This window comes from Cyclopterus lumpus, chromosome 23 (assembly GCF_009769545.1).
Source record: "Cyclopterus lumpus isolate fCycLum1 chromosome 23, fCycLum1.pri, whole genome shotgun sequence".
NCBI lineage: Eukaryota > Metazoa > Chordata > Actinopteri > Perciformes > Cyclopteridae > Cyclopterus > Cyclopterus lumpus.
Genome location: NC_046988.1, coordinates 10,275,763 through 10,288,882, shown reverse-complemented (window position 1 = coordinate 10,288,882; position 13,120 = coordinate 10,275,763). Strand labels below are relative to the sequence as shown.

At 44.8% G+C, this 13,120-nt stretch overlaps 1 protein-coding gene across 1 annotated transcript in view; it reads left to right on the top strand.

Annotated features, from left to right (window-relative positions):
- The window catches only part of foxp2 (forkhead box P2), a 90,534-nt gene that overhangs the window by 18,934 nt on the left and 58,480 nt on the right, over positions 1–13,120 (top strand). The window lies entirely within an intron of this gene.

Genomic DNA, 13,120 nt, shown 5'->3' with positions numbered 1-13,120 from the left:
GCTGGGCTGCCTCTGACTGACAGACCTCACGGCCGCGCACGCACTTTGTGGTGGAAGTGTCGTTGGCAGAAATGGCGAAGGGAGCCGGCTGTGATGGGCGCTCGACTTTGTCTTATGCCCCCCAGAGGTAGTGCACTTCACTGTGGATTTAATTGAAAATGAATAGTTAGTGGTGGGGTGTGTGTGTGTGTGTGTGTGTGTGTGTGTGTGTGTGTGTGTGTGTGTGTGTGTGTGTGTGTGTGTGTGTGTGTGTGTGTGTGTGTGTGTGTGTGTGTGTGTGTGTGTGTGTGTGTGTGTGTGTGTGTGTGTGTGTGTGTGTGTGTGTGTGTGTGTGTGTGTGTGTGTGTGTGTGTGTGTGTGTGTGTGTGTGTGTGTGTGTGTGTGTGTGTGTGTGTGTGTGTGTGTGTGTGTGTGTGTGTGTGTGTGTGTGTGTGTGTGTGTGTGTGTGTGTGTGTGTGTGTGTGTGTGTAAACCGTGAAAATGATAGCGGTGCCCGGGAGACGGAAAGCAACATCCGTCGCCATCGTTGTCGCGGCCGTTGCGCTGCATCACAGATCCACTGCTCCCCCACTGCTGCTGCTGCTGCTGCCAGGGTTGGTAACCAGCTGCTGCCACCCTCACCCCTCCCCACTGTACCCACTACACATGTCTATCCTCCCACCTCCCCCCCTTTCTCTCTCTCTCGCTCTCCTTTTTTTCACTGTTCTGCTGCCACCACATCATGACGCTGGTGGGCCTGTTCGTCTCCGTTGACCTTGGCAGCGGGAAGCACTGGAAGAAGAGACATAGGGAGTAAATACCTGAAGGGAGGAGGCACGTAATTGTCACAGATGTGTAGAAATAGGCATAGCGGTCCCCTAGTGAAGCAAATGTTTCTAAGGCCGGGGGCCTCTTGTTTGTCTTTTCCAGTGAGGCTCTCTGAGTCGTTTATTAAAGGGGCTGAAGGAGCTTTCTAGCCCGAAGCCCTTAACGTTGAAAGAGAAATGGGAGAAATTACTGACATAATGTGGATGCTTAGAGCAATTAACAGCAGTTGTTTAATGTTAGCTCCCTTTGCCTCTCTCTGTCTCTGTTTTTCTCTCCCTCTTGCTTGCTTTTGCTCTCTTGTCATCCCCCCCCCCTCCCTGTCTCTCCCACTCTGCCGAGGTTGTTTAGTGTTTACCCTCCCTGCTTCAGAGTACACTAATGAAAATGCTACATCCTTTGGCCTGTGTTGGTCTCTAAATAATTATATCATACGGCTGAAATATGCTCCAGCGGAGCCCGGGAGATAATATGCTACTCAGAGCCTTTTAAATCATGCCAGTGCACCGCTCAGAGCTGCGGGTTCAAGTGGTCTTTACCCCATGTTAGGGGGCCGCGTCTTTTTCCTAAATAAAGCTGCCATAGTTGCTGTGGGTGCCTCTCATTTTTAAAACATAAAAGTTCTGGCACTCTCAATAACCTCTTGCTGTGGCTGACTGTGTGCGTCCGTCTCATGCATTTTTATTTGGATGTTGCATCTCTGCCAGATTTAAATGTCTGCCTGTATTTGATTCCATGTATGTGGCACAAACTTATGTAGGCAGATGAAGAAGAAGAAGAAAAAAAAGAGAAAAGAAAACAACAATAAAAAAAAATAAAAAAAGTCCCGTCTTGTATTAAGTCTCTCAGGCCCATGTGGCAGAGCGAGCTGGTGGCAGATGGACTTGCTTTCTGCATCTGCTGTGTGCAGACTGGGGGCTTTGTACTCCTCTCTCCTGGGGAAGACCGAGCCTTTCTTCTTGCCAGTAGATTCTTGTCTGTTGGAGCGACTAAGAAAAACATCTGTGGCATGCAAGAGAGAGAGGAGGAAAGGAAAAAGAAAGAGAGAGAGAGATATTTTAAAAAAAGACAAAAGAATTGGCAAACACCATTAGCCCCTAAATGTTCCAGCTCATTGCCTGTTGTGCATTGTTTACAGAAGGAGGGGGGGGTACACGTTGATACTTCCCATTCAGCACTTCTGAGCTCAGCCCAGCTTAATTCAGCTCGCTCCAGCTTTCGTCGGCTTCTTTAGCAGCGAGTGGGGACCGGCGGTTTCTGTGGTCCCAGTTAGAGATACTGAACCAATTCATCAGGAGAGAACTGTTCAAATAACTCAATCCTCATGTAAGACATCTGTACATACACGTTTGCCTTTTATCAAGTGGTAAACCAAGCTTTTCAGAAACTGTGGCGGAGGATAAAAGCTGTGAAATGTTTGTCAGCTTGTGTGTTAAAAAAAAGAAGAAGAAAAGTGGATTCAATATTAAAACCATAGACTCTTCACTGTGTTGAGCGTGAATAATTAGTTTGGCCAGGCGTATTGTTTCATTCTTAAAAATGTACTAGAGCAGGGGTGGTGGCATGTTGGCAAAAGCCTCTCAAAAAACGTGGTCCTTGTATTTTGTATTTAAAAAAAAAAGAAGAAAAAGTGAGGGAGCATTCGGCATGTGGAGGTCCCCCCAGTTCTCAACCTTTTTGTGGTCTCCCTCCCCTCTCAGATTCCTCTACAAAACAGCTCTTCTGCACACACACCCCCCACCCCCCCCCCCCCCTCTTATGCACACACGCGCACGCACACGCGCGCACACACAGTCCCACCCCCTCACCATTTCTTTGCTAACTCTCGCCACCCTCCGCCCCCTCCTCCCCGCGACCAGCCCCCCTACCCCACCGATCAAGCCGTTGGGTTTTTGTGTACTATTGGTCCTCGGGCGTCAAAACAATCCAGTGGGCTGCCTTGTTTTAATTAGGCAGCACTGAAACGGCAACTGTCTCTCAGACGTGACCAGGCAGAGGTGCTCTCCCCTCGCACTACTGTAAATACCGCTGTCAATACTTCTCTGCCGACGTCTTTGACAGTAAGCGTCAGCTAGTTTCTCCTTACTTTTTCTCTCCCACCCCCCACCACCCTTTTTTACCCACCCCCCCACACACACTTTTGATGCTCTGATTTCTACTAGTGGCATTTCCCCCTCTCTGCATTTTTGATACACACTTCCAGGCTTCTGAGAATACTTCTTCAAATGCTTTCTTACCGGGTGGAGTGGATTTCTCACTCATTGTTCGAAAGGTAGGTCATTTCGTCTGCGACTCTTGTCGCTCTCTCTTTTGCAGTCCTATTTATGTATTGTTGTGTACTCGTGGTGTCGTAGCAGTGCTTTGTGATCGCGTGTTACTTGGTAACGCATCGGATGTGATACGGCTAATTGTTTCTAAGAGCCCTGTGCACGCCGGAGCGCAGTGTGGAGGCTACCGACTGCCGCTCAGCCCCTCACTAATCCCATTCAGACTCTTTACATCCACACGCACGCACACTTTGACATGCACACAATCGGAGCTGAATAGAAAAGCAGTGAACTGTGCTCGACTCAAGCCAGACGACACATACCTTTTGCGGCGAATGCACCTCTCGTATCGCGGCGTCCTCCAGCCCTTCTTCTGCCTCCGTTTCCCCCTCGTCTCTCTGCGCCGCCGCGTACGCAGAGCAGAGCAGAGAGCCAGTTGGGCAGGTTGTGTGTAAGAGTGTGTGTGTGTGTGTGTGTGTGTGTGTGTGCGCGTGCGTGCGTGCGTGTATGTGCACTTGTACAGGAGAGGGAGAGAGAGAGAGATAAAGAAAGAGAGAGAGGGAGAGAGGGAGGGAGGGAGGGAGAGAGAGAGAGAGAAATCGAGAGTGTTCTGAGAAGCAGATGTGCGATTTAGAGCGTGAGCAGCGCGAGCTGCCGGGGAAGCATGCAGCCGAGGAGCAAGGGGAGAGCCGGCGAGCATCCTGCAAGGAGTCGCAGCACTCCCCGTGTGAAGATCCCCTCACACACACACTCTCTCTCATTCACACACACAGGACCCACCCACACACACACAGGCGACCTACACACACCCAGTTGCTCTTCCACATTTGCACCCAAATGCACAGGAAAAAGAAAGATTTTTTTTTTAGATTTACTAAAGTAACACATTTAAATAAATCTAATCATTTGAAGGCCATACCCTGAATTTAATAGGCAGCAAAATAGAAGTCCAACTCTTAATTGCTATGTCTCTCATTTCCAATAAAATGTGGAAATGATATGTAGTGTTTTCCAGTAATTGTGATATATTTCATCAGCGGCAGGCATAAGAAATGATGGTTTAATTATTTCCAGTGAAGACAGAGAAAGAAGCCACCGTGTCTCTGTCATAAATTTCCATTTTGTACACTGCCCCCCCCCCTTCCATTCTCACACACACACACACACACACACACACACACACACCCACACACCCTCTCCCTCCGCTGTCCCACTCTTTTCCTTCTCTCCCCCAACTCAAGCCCTCTCCGATCGGGCCTGCATGTCCGACCCGCACAGGGGGCCCCGGTCGGTAATTGCCCCGGTGACAACTGGAAATGATAGAATAATTGTCAGGAGAGGCGTCTGGGCTTTCTTTTTTTTTTTTTTTTTAATGGGGCGAGGGTGATTTAAGTATGCATGAATGGCACGGCGGCGGCGGCGGTGGTGGTGGTGAGGTGGCGAGAGGGAGAGTAGAGCGAGTGAGCGGGAGCGGGGGGAACTCTGGGGCGGGGGCTGGGTGGCGGCTGGCGGGGGGGAGCTGGCTTGTTTATGATGCCATCCCCCATAAACACGGCTGAAGTGATGACACAGATAGTGTTGCCTCTCCACGGGGTGACACCAGTAGACGTGCGGCCGTCGCTTCTAGACACCCTCGGCATTGGCAGAGGCAAGCACTCTGTTCTCTGGTCAAGCTCTCTGGCACTCCTCACCTTCAGGTAAAAAAAAAGAAAGAAAAAAAAAAAAAAAAAGTAATGCAGACTGTCCATCCATCCATCTCTCCAGTCATCCATCATCCATCCATCAATTCTGTGTCATCCGTAGTCGACTCCAGGCTCTTGGCTGTGTTTAATGGCTGTGTTTTATTGCCGGGCTGTGCCTTCAGCCTTCCCCGCTGGTCGTCTCACTGTGTAACCGGGCAGCCTTGGTCTGCGGGCTCCGTTAATCTGCTGCTTAATTAGTGCTGATGAATGTCTCAGTGTGTGTGTGTGTGAGAGCGTGCAACGTTTTTTTTTTGTCTTTGCGTGTGTGTGTGTGTGTGTGTGTGTGTGTGTGTGTGTGTGTGACTGAACTCACTTCTACGGTGGTAATTTCTGCTCTCGTATTAGTTGTGGTGTTTTTTTTTGTTTTTTTTTGACGTTGCCACTTGCTCGCTAAGCTAATCATTGATCATTAAAATCAAGAGGACGGAGATTTACTGTTACAGTGAAACAGAATGAAAGGGCACAACCACTGGACACTCTTTTCATAAGCTAATCACGTTCCAACATGAATCGGTTGCAGATATGTGTTTTGCGAGGGCAAAGCTTTGACTTAAAGTTTGACTTGTTTGTTTTTCTCCCATCTCTTGGTGTAGATGTTTTTAGTTTGAGAGGTCACAAGACTGATAATCGGTGAAGCACTAATTATCTTTATCAAAGGCGAGTGGGATAATTTGTTTACTTAAATATTGATGAGGGTGAGCAAGGCATGGATTGGGCTATTGTGGGCATATTATTAACATTTCATAGGGCTTTGTGCAGGAATGCGAAAGGGACTCCTCTTCATAATTTAATACCCTAATGCATAATGAGCTATGTGATTAGTTCACATGGAGAATTGGCCAAACTCCATTTTGAAGGCAGATAATTTACATTGTTCTCCAGAGTCTGGCATATAATAGGTTCTTTAGCGCAATAAAATTAAATGCTACACATTTTATATTTCGGCTTACAAATCCCCCTGGCAATATGCAGTCTCGAGTCCCTCTTTCCACGTTGGTCTCATTTTGTTCATAATAATAATAATACAAAAATGGAAGGCTGGGGAAATGAATTTCAAAAATTGTTTAACTAAAACACATGTTTACTTACATGTTTTATTTAGAATGCACACTGGCCAATTAACACCGTTCATTAGCAGAGCCGCGTTATTTGTTTTGAAAGTTTAACCGATCACTTTGTTATGCTAATTGTGATGTAATTTAATTTGAGTTCCCGTAATGATGATGCCGCTATTATCCACATAAATGATGCAGTTAAGCAGCACAGTCTCATTTGCATGTGCTTGAAGGGAGAGAGGCTGAAAGGAGCCGGCTCCCGTATCACTCTGCTTTAATTTTCCAGCTCTGTTCACTCCTGCCCTTTGGGTCTTCCTGGCCTGTCGCTGGCTATTGATGATCAGCACTTTTATCTGAATTTTTTTTAATGACAAAGAGGCCTTTATTTGTCCGCTAACAGACTCCTAGAACTGCAGTGTAGAGAAATTAAATGATGGAAATATAAGACTATTAAAAAATGCAAATTACTTTTTTCCTGAGTTGATGTATCAAACAGTAATTGAACAATTGATTTGTGTGCCCCAGTGACACACACCTACTACACACACAGATGCACGTCTCTTACTTCACGTTTTCATTGGTCCTGTTTTGGATTGCGGCGTGTGTGTGTGTGTGTGTGTGTGTGTGTGTGGATAGGGGCTTCTTGAATTTAATATTTCCATATCAAAGTGCTGCTTTGTTGGCAAGGGCTTAATTTTTAATCTGTTGACTCCATCATCATATTGGGTTTGGACGTTATTCAGATGAGGGTTTGAATAGTCTGGTGTGTTTTTCAAAAAAATGGAGAGGTGCAGTCAAGCTGTCAGACAGTACAAAGTCAACCAGTCTCTGCATATTTTTTGTAAAATCAATTTTTTAATGCTAAGAGGAGCAAGAGCGATCCCTTGTTCTGAGCAGTCCCCAACCGGGCAATGGGGAAAGTGTGACTAAGCCGGTGTTAAAGGCTGCCTATTATTATCTATTTTTTCCTGGGTTCGACTTTGGTAATTTTCCTGTGGACTGATCATTTTTTTTTCTCCTGACCAGTCCCCCCCTGTTATGCGCCTAATTGGTTACATAAATCTTGTCTTGGTATGAATGAGGAATGTTGCGGTGTTGTCAACTGCAATCTTCCCCCTTATTTACCAATTCATTAAGATCTATCGATGCAGGACTGCTGAGGGGGAATGACAACATAAATCAGAGTTGGAGACATAATGGCCCTAATCAACCAGAAATAACTGGAAACGTCACAATGAGCTATGTCTCTGTCGCCGTGCCGACCGCCGCTCTCTCCCTGCGCCTGTCTGCTGGATCTGCCGCGCCGCGGTGAGGACCGGAGACTCAGGCCATCCAACTGCTCCTCTGATTCTTCGGCTCCCCCCCCCCCCCCCCCCCCCCCCCCCCTTCCCCGACAAGGCACGAGACCAGTGTCAAGAATTTGTCCATTTTCTCCTTGTTGTTTTCCAACTCTTTGCTCCATGTCTGGGCAGCTCGGTCCCGATCCGCTTTAGTTCAGCTCGGGAATAAAACGTCTTTTCTGAGTGGAACAGTTCCACACACGAGGTCTATAAATACAGTGCGGTTTGGAAGTACCCAGCATTCACCGGCGCACCTCCTCTGCTCTTGGTGATTGGACGAGACAATGAGGCCTCCCCTCTTTATAGGTCAATTAGCCCTGATTAGGTGGGCCGAGTTAATTAATGGAATTGGCAAATATGCAAATGAGAGCCGACTGATCAGCTTTCGTCACTGTCTCGCTGAGGCCCAGCGGTGGGGCTGTCTCCTGCTTCAGCGGAATGAGGTGCCGGATGTATAACGTGGAGACGATATGGGACGAGCCTAAATGCAGGGGGGGAAAAAGCCCAGTCTCTCTCCTCCTCTTTTTCTCTTCTGCTAGGGGCGTGCTGCGCTACAGTCATATATTTAAGACGTGTGGATGGATGTAATGCAAAGGAAATAAACTGTCAATTATTTTATTTCATCGTAAAATATGTTTCATCTTCTTTAGCACAGAATGATTCATTGTTGATTTTAATTTAATGTCGGCCTACCATGTGCTTTTTTTAAATTTATTTTTGTTAGTAGTATTTGGATAGGCCATGGACAACAACTGGTTTGTTGTATTCCAGAGCTGGTTGTATTCATATAAAATGTATTTGTGTTAACATCGTATCATGCACACTATTCATGAGTGCCTCTTGCATTTGATTCGAAGAAGACATTGTGCAGACTGTACAATTGAACATGCACTTTACACACTTTCCTCTGGTTCTCTTTGTCATTTCTATTCCCTTTCTGTACTCCACAAACACTGACTCTGACACACACTCCCACTCCATTCAGGGACACTCACACACTGTGGCAAATAGTCTGTCTTTTATCTTATTCTGTCTCATCTCCTTATTGTAAATAGAAGAGAATTAAGTTCTGAACATTCTTGACTGAATGTCTCCTATCACAGAACTACGATTTATTGTCAGCTCAAGTGAAGAATTGAAATATGACTGAGGTTTTCTCAATGTGTAGGGCTCATTGGACAGGAGATAACCACATTTGATTCTGTTGCTTTGAATAATGTTAATCCCGAAAAGTCCATTATTCATATTCATCTCTTTTCATTTGGCCCCATTCCTGATTTTGTAAATATGATTTCTTCAGCCCCCTTTCTTTTTTTTTTTTCCAAAGCAATCTTCATTCACCGTTGAAACACTTTTGAAATTCCTCTATCTGAGAGCAGAAACCATTACCATACACAGGTTTATAAGAAGTAGTCATTAATGCTCTTTTATGGTGGCCTTTTAGTGCCAAAAAGGAAGCTTTTAATTCTAAGGCACGGCAGCCCTTACTTAATCTGCGGGACTGGGTTGTGTCGAACGTAGCTCTCCAAGTGGTCGGTTTTTTTCCACCTCCGACTCCAAACTCCCAGCTTGAGGCTGTAATAAACTGCATGTGGTCTCCCTTTGCTGTGACAACTGGCAACCAGAAGAAATTACAGTACACACCCAGTAAAAACAAACATATGATCATAATCAATGGTGATTTCAAGGCAAACATGTATGTCATGCCAAGCAGTTTTTGATTAAGTTATTTTAAACTTCTTTGCTCTCTCTTTTTTTTTTTCGTCAGCACATATGTGGCATTTTGATTTATTAAGCAATCTGAAGTATTGGGTATGTGAGCCCTTGCCCTTGCCCATTTACTTATTTTATTTTGTATGCATAGTTACGTATGGCAATGATGAATTAATTTCACTCAAGCACAGAATCTGTTATTATTTAAAATGGTAACCATATCTCGACTTGATCAGAGAGCTGTGAGGAGTCAGCAGACTGTGAAATGTAATTTCTATTATTTTATTTTTTTTATTTTGATCTCACAAACCAAAAGAATTCCAGCCAGCCACCTGAAATGCGAACTGAGAGAGAATGAACAGACGTCGGGGATCACAGATTTACAGGTCACTCTTTTCCTTTTTTTTTACAATATATATATATATATATATATATATATATATATATATATAATTTTTTTTTGCAACTCATGCATATTAAATGAGGGAATGGATCAGTGTTCTCGATCGAGACACAGTGGAGAACATACTAACATTGAAAATGGATAGTTCAGTGTGTGTGTGTGTGTGTGTGTGTGTGTGTGTGTGTGAAATTCCCCCGTGTTCCCCAGACAGTGTTGGAGCACAGCAGACAGCTGTGTATTCCCACGAGATGGATGGCCAGTGTCATAGTGTGTGTTTACTGCACATGATAGAGCGGGAGACAGGGCAGGTAATGAGGCTACATTAAGGGCTTTTAGAGCTAGCAAACAAAGATGGAGGGCTGCTTCTTTTCCCTTTAATGATAGGTGTGTGTATGTGAGAGAGAGAGAGAGAGAGAGAGAGAGAGAGAGTACTCGTTTGAGGCAACAGAAGGCTGAATTCTCCTTACACCTTTGCTGTGTCACTTCTCGGAAGATAGAGGAGAAATTCTCTCAATCTCTGGGCCAAATACGTCGTCAGGACAGTTTCTCAGATCCCGTACCTGATGGAAGAGACAGATTTGTGAAGTGCAAGATGTGGAGAGTAAATATTTGCTCAAGCTGAAGAGGAATAGCAAGCAAGGGCTATGGTTGCACAAGGAATGAGACAAAAGCTGGAGTTGGTCTGAAGCTTTTGCAAATATAGTGCCTGTCTGTGTCTTTCTTTCCTTCATCTGGAAATGCCTTTCTTTCTATTGTGCCTCCACCTTAATAGAAAAGTTAAAGCCATCGGCGATCTTTTTGACGACAGTAAATTTAGAGAGTGCAGACGAGTTATCTCCGTCTCTCACTATCTCTCCACAACCTAAACATTTAGTATCACTATCATCTTCCTTCCCGTTGCCGTACATCTACAGAATCACCAGCGTATTGCCAAGGCAATAACAGGCTTCCTCTGTTTTTCCTCTCAACGCTAATAAGTGGTATAGGTTCTCCCTCATTGGAAGATTATGGCTTGAGGAAATAGCATCAAATAGTGGGTGTGTTGAGACGCAGGACACCGGCAATTTCTGGGATGTCAAACACACGTGCTGGCAAGCCGGCAGCCTCACTCATGCAGCATTGAAGCCGCCGCAGATCCGAGTGAGGGCCCCCTGGTCGATATTGTAGCTGGGGGGGTGCCGGGGCTTCTTCCGACCCAGTTGGTTTAGGACATGGTCAGGGCTGGTATCCCTCAGGGAGAGGGCACAGGGCATCGTGGTCCTGTGGTATAGACACACACACACATATATAATATATATAGTTACACACATGCATACAGTCACACCCTCAGGTGCCGAGTATTGTCACTATCTGTCTCGAGTATTGTGTGTGTGTGTGTGTGTGTGTGTGTGACAGTTCCATCACCCCCGCAGTCGGAGCCGCAGCTCGGTCGCCCGCTCATCATTGCAGCCTGGCTGTGTTTCTAATTGACATTCTAATTGGCAGATTTGAATGCCGCCTTTAGATGGCTAATTAATTTATCTCACCGCTGTCATTAAGGTTAAAGCACCATCTGATCTCTGCGAATATACTTTGCATATATCTGCATTATCATTATGTTGCTGTTAGACATATTGCCACCATTTTATTTTGGAGGAGGGTGAGAAGATTATGGCACCGAGATTAAGCCGGGTGTTTGGGCTTTTATTGTTTGTGTATTAAATTCAAATTATGTCTCCAGGTTTTATTTTTTTGTCCTCAAGCTGTGATGTCTAATTTATTTTCTTCTTTTTTTTTAATCCCTTTTTCTTTTTATCATATTAGTGTTTTAATAATCACGTGCAAGTGCATTAAGAGCACATTCAATTCGCAATCTTCCTGGGATTTCCGTAGTGGATTGCATTCAGATGTTATTAAAAAATCCTTATTTCCTTGTCTCGTATATCTTCAAGTTTTCTGCGCATCCATCGCCGTTCCAAGAAAGAAAGCGAGAAAAAAAAAAAAGAAGAGATATCCAGGCTCCATTAGAATGTTCATAAAATTGTAGTAAAGGCAATCAGACAGTCTTTCTCTGAATATTTTAAACATTGGGCATGTAAAATTTATGCCTAATTTGAATACTTATTAGCCGGCTGATCTCGGCTGCAGCCTTGAGTTTCTTATGCTGAGATTCATCACCGGATTGGTTGTCACATTGTGCCAGTCTCCCCCTCCCACCTCCACCACCGCCACCTTCCTCCCTCCCACCCACTCTCCTTTTCTCTCTCTTTCACTCTCATTCTTTTCATCTGTCTCTCTCCGTCACCCCCCTCCCTCTCTCTCTGCTCCTCTCTCTCTCTCTCTCTCTCTGTCTCTCTGTCTTTTTTCTGTGTCTCTCTCCATCAGTAGTGAGCGGTGCGGTGTTTAACAGGGGCCTGTTTGTTCACAAGCACGCCTTGTCCTGGCCTCTTCCCTATTTACTTGTGTCCCGGGCAGCTGTCGCCCTGCTCTGTGTAACAGCTCAGTCCTGTTTGTTCTCCCCGCTTGGATCCTGTTTATCCTGGCGGTGGACATCCTTTAAGGCCTGTCCTGTATCTGCCCCTCGTCAAACACACACACACTCACACACACTCGCAGACACAGGGAAGGACGTGTACACACTTCTATTAAAAACGGTATTTACTGGCCAAAGAATACACATGGTACCTTGTGGGCTGGGCACAAATGCTCACATGCGCACACACACAACCATAATCACCATTCGTCCATCTTTTGTTGCATGCATGTGGATTAGCTGGCACTGGGTTGCACGGAACGTCCTCCACAAGGTAGTGAAAGTTTTTTGTACCCTCTTTTTAAAATACGAATTGTCTCAAATATCAATTTATACAGCATTATAAATAATTATTTTGCGAATAGAGAAGGCATCCATGATTGTGGGATGCATTCTGAGTTGCATTTTGTTGGGTCTGAGTGTCATTTATTTATTGTGATAATGTCGACTGTTGTTGGGGCTCCTCTATGCCCCAGTGAAGGTGCAGAACATTAAATGCAGGAGAAAATGATAAAACATTTATTACTGGAGAGAGAGGAGGTAATATGCATAATTTATGCTGTTTTTAGCACAATCATTAGTGATATTCGTGATAGATTTTTCCTCTTCTTCCCCCTGTTTTTTTCTCCCTCTTTCACCAGTTTTACATATCTATTAGATGCCAAAATAATTAATTCCATAACTTATATTTATTTAAAACATCGTTGTCTTGCATAGATAGTCTTAGATACCCCTCTATAAACTTTGATTGCAGCTCGGTTTAATTGTGTCCCGTTGAGTGGATAATTTTTAAAAATAAATAAACATATCACTAAATAAATGAATATATCAGGTTTGATTAAAGACGAGTGGATAAAGGAATCAACCCAACGGATGACATACGAGCATCGTGCCCCTATGGAAACCTGTGATTTTATTTAGCCACAGCGCAGATGACAAACCCATTATAGTGTTCATCACCAGCCCTGCACCATGTGATTTGGTGCCACCTCCTCCTCCTCCTCTTCCTCCTCCTCCTCCCCGCCACCAAATTTTAATTTTGCATGATTAGCTTTGCGTCATTAGGCAACTCATTCAGATGCGACACACTAAAAATCGGACAGCCCCAAGACGTCAAATATTTTACGAGTGCCCGTGCTTCTGTTTGTCTGTCTGTGTAGCCTGGCTGTCCTAAAGTGTGAGGGAGATATTAGGAATTAAGCATATGCTCATTTGTGAATCACATAACGGCGCAGGCATATTTCTATGTCTACATTTTCTACAAATGTTTTTTTATTATATATA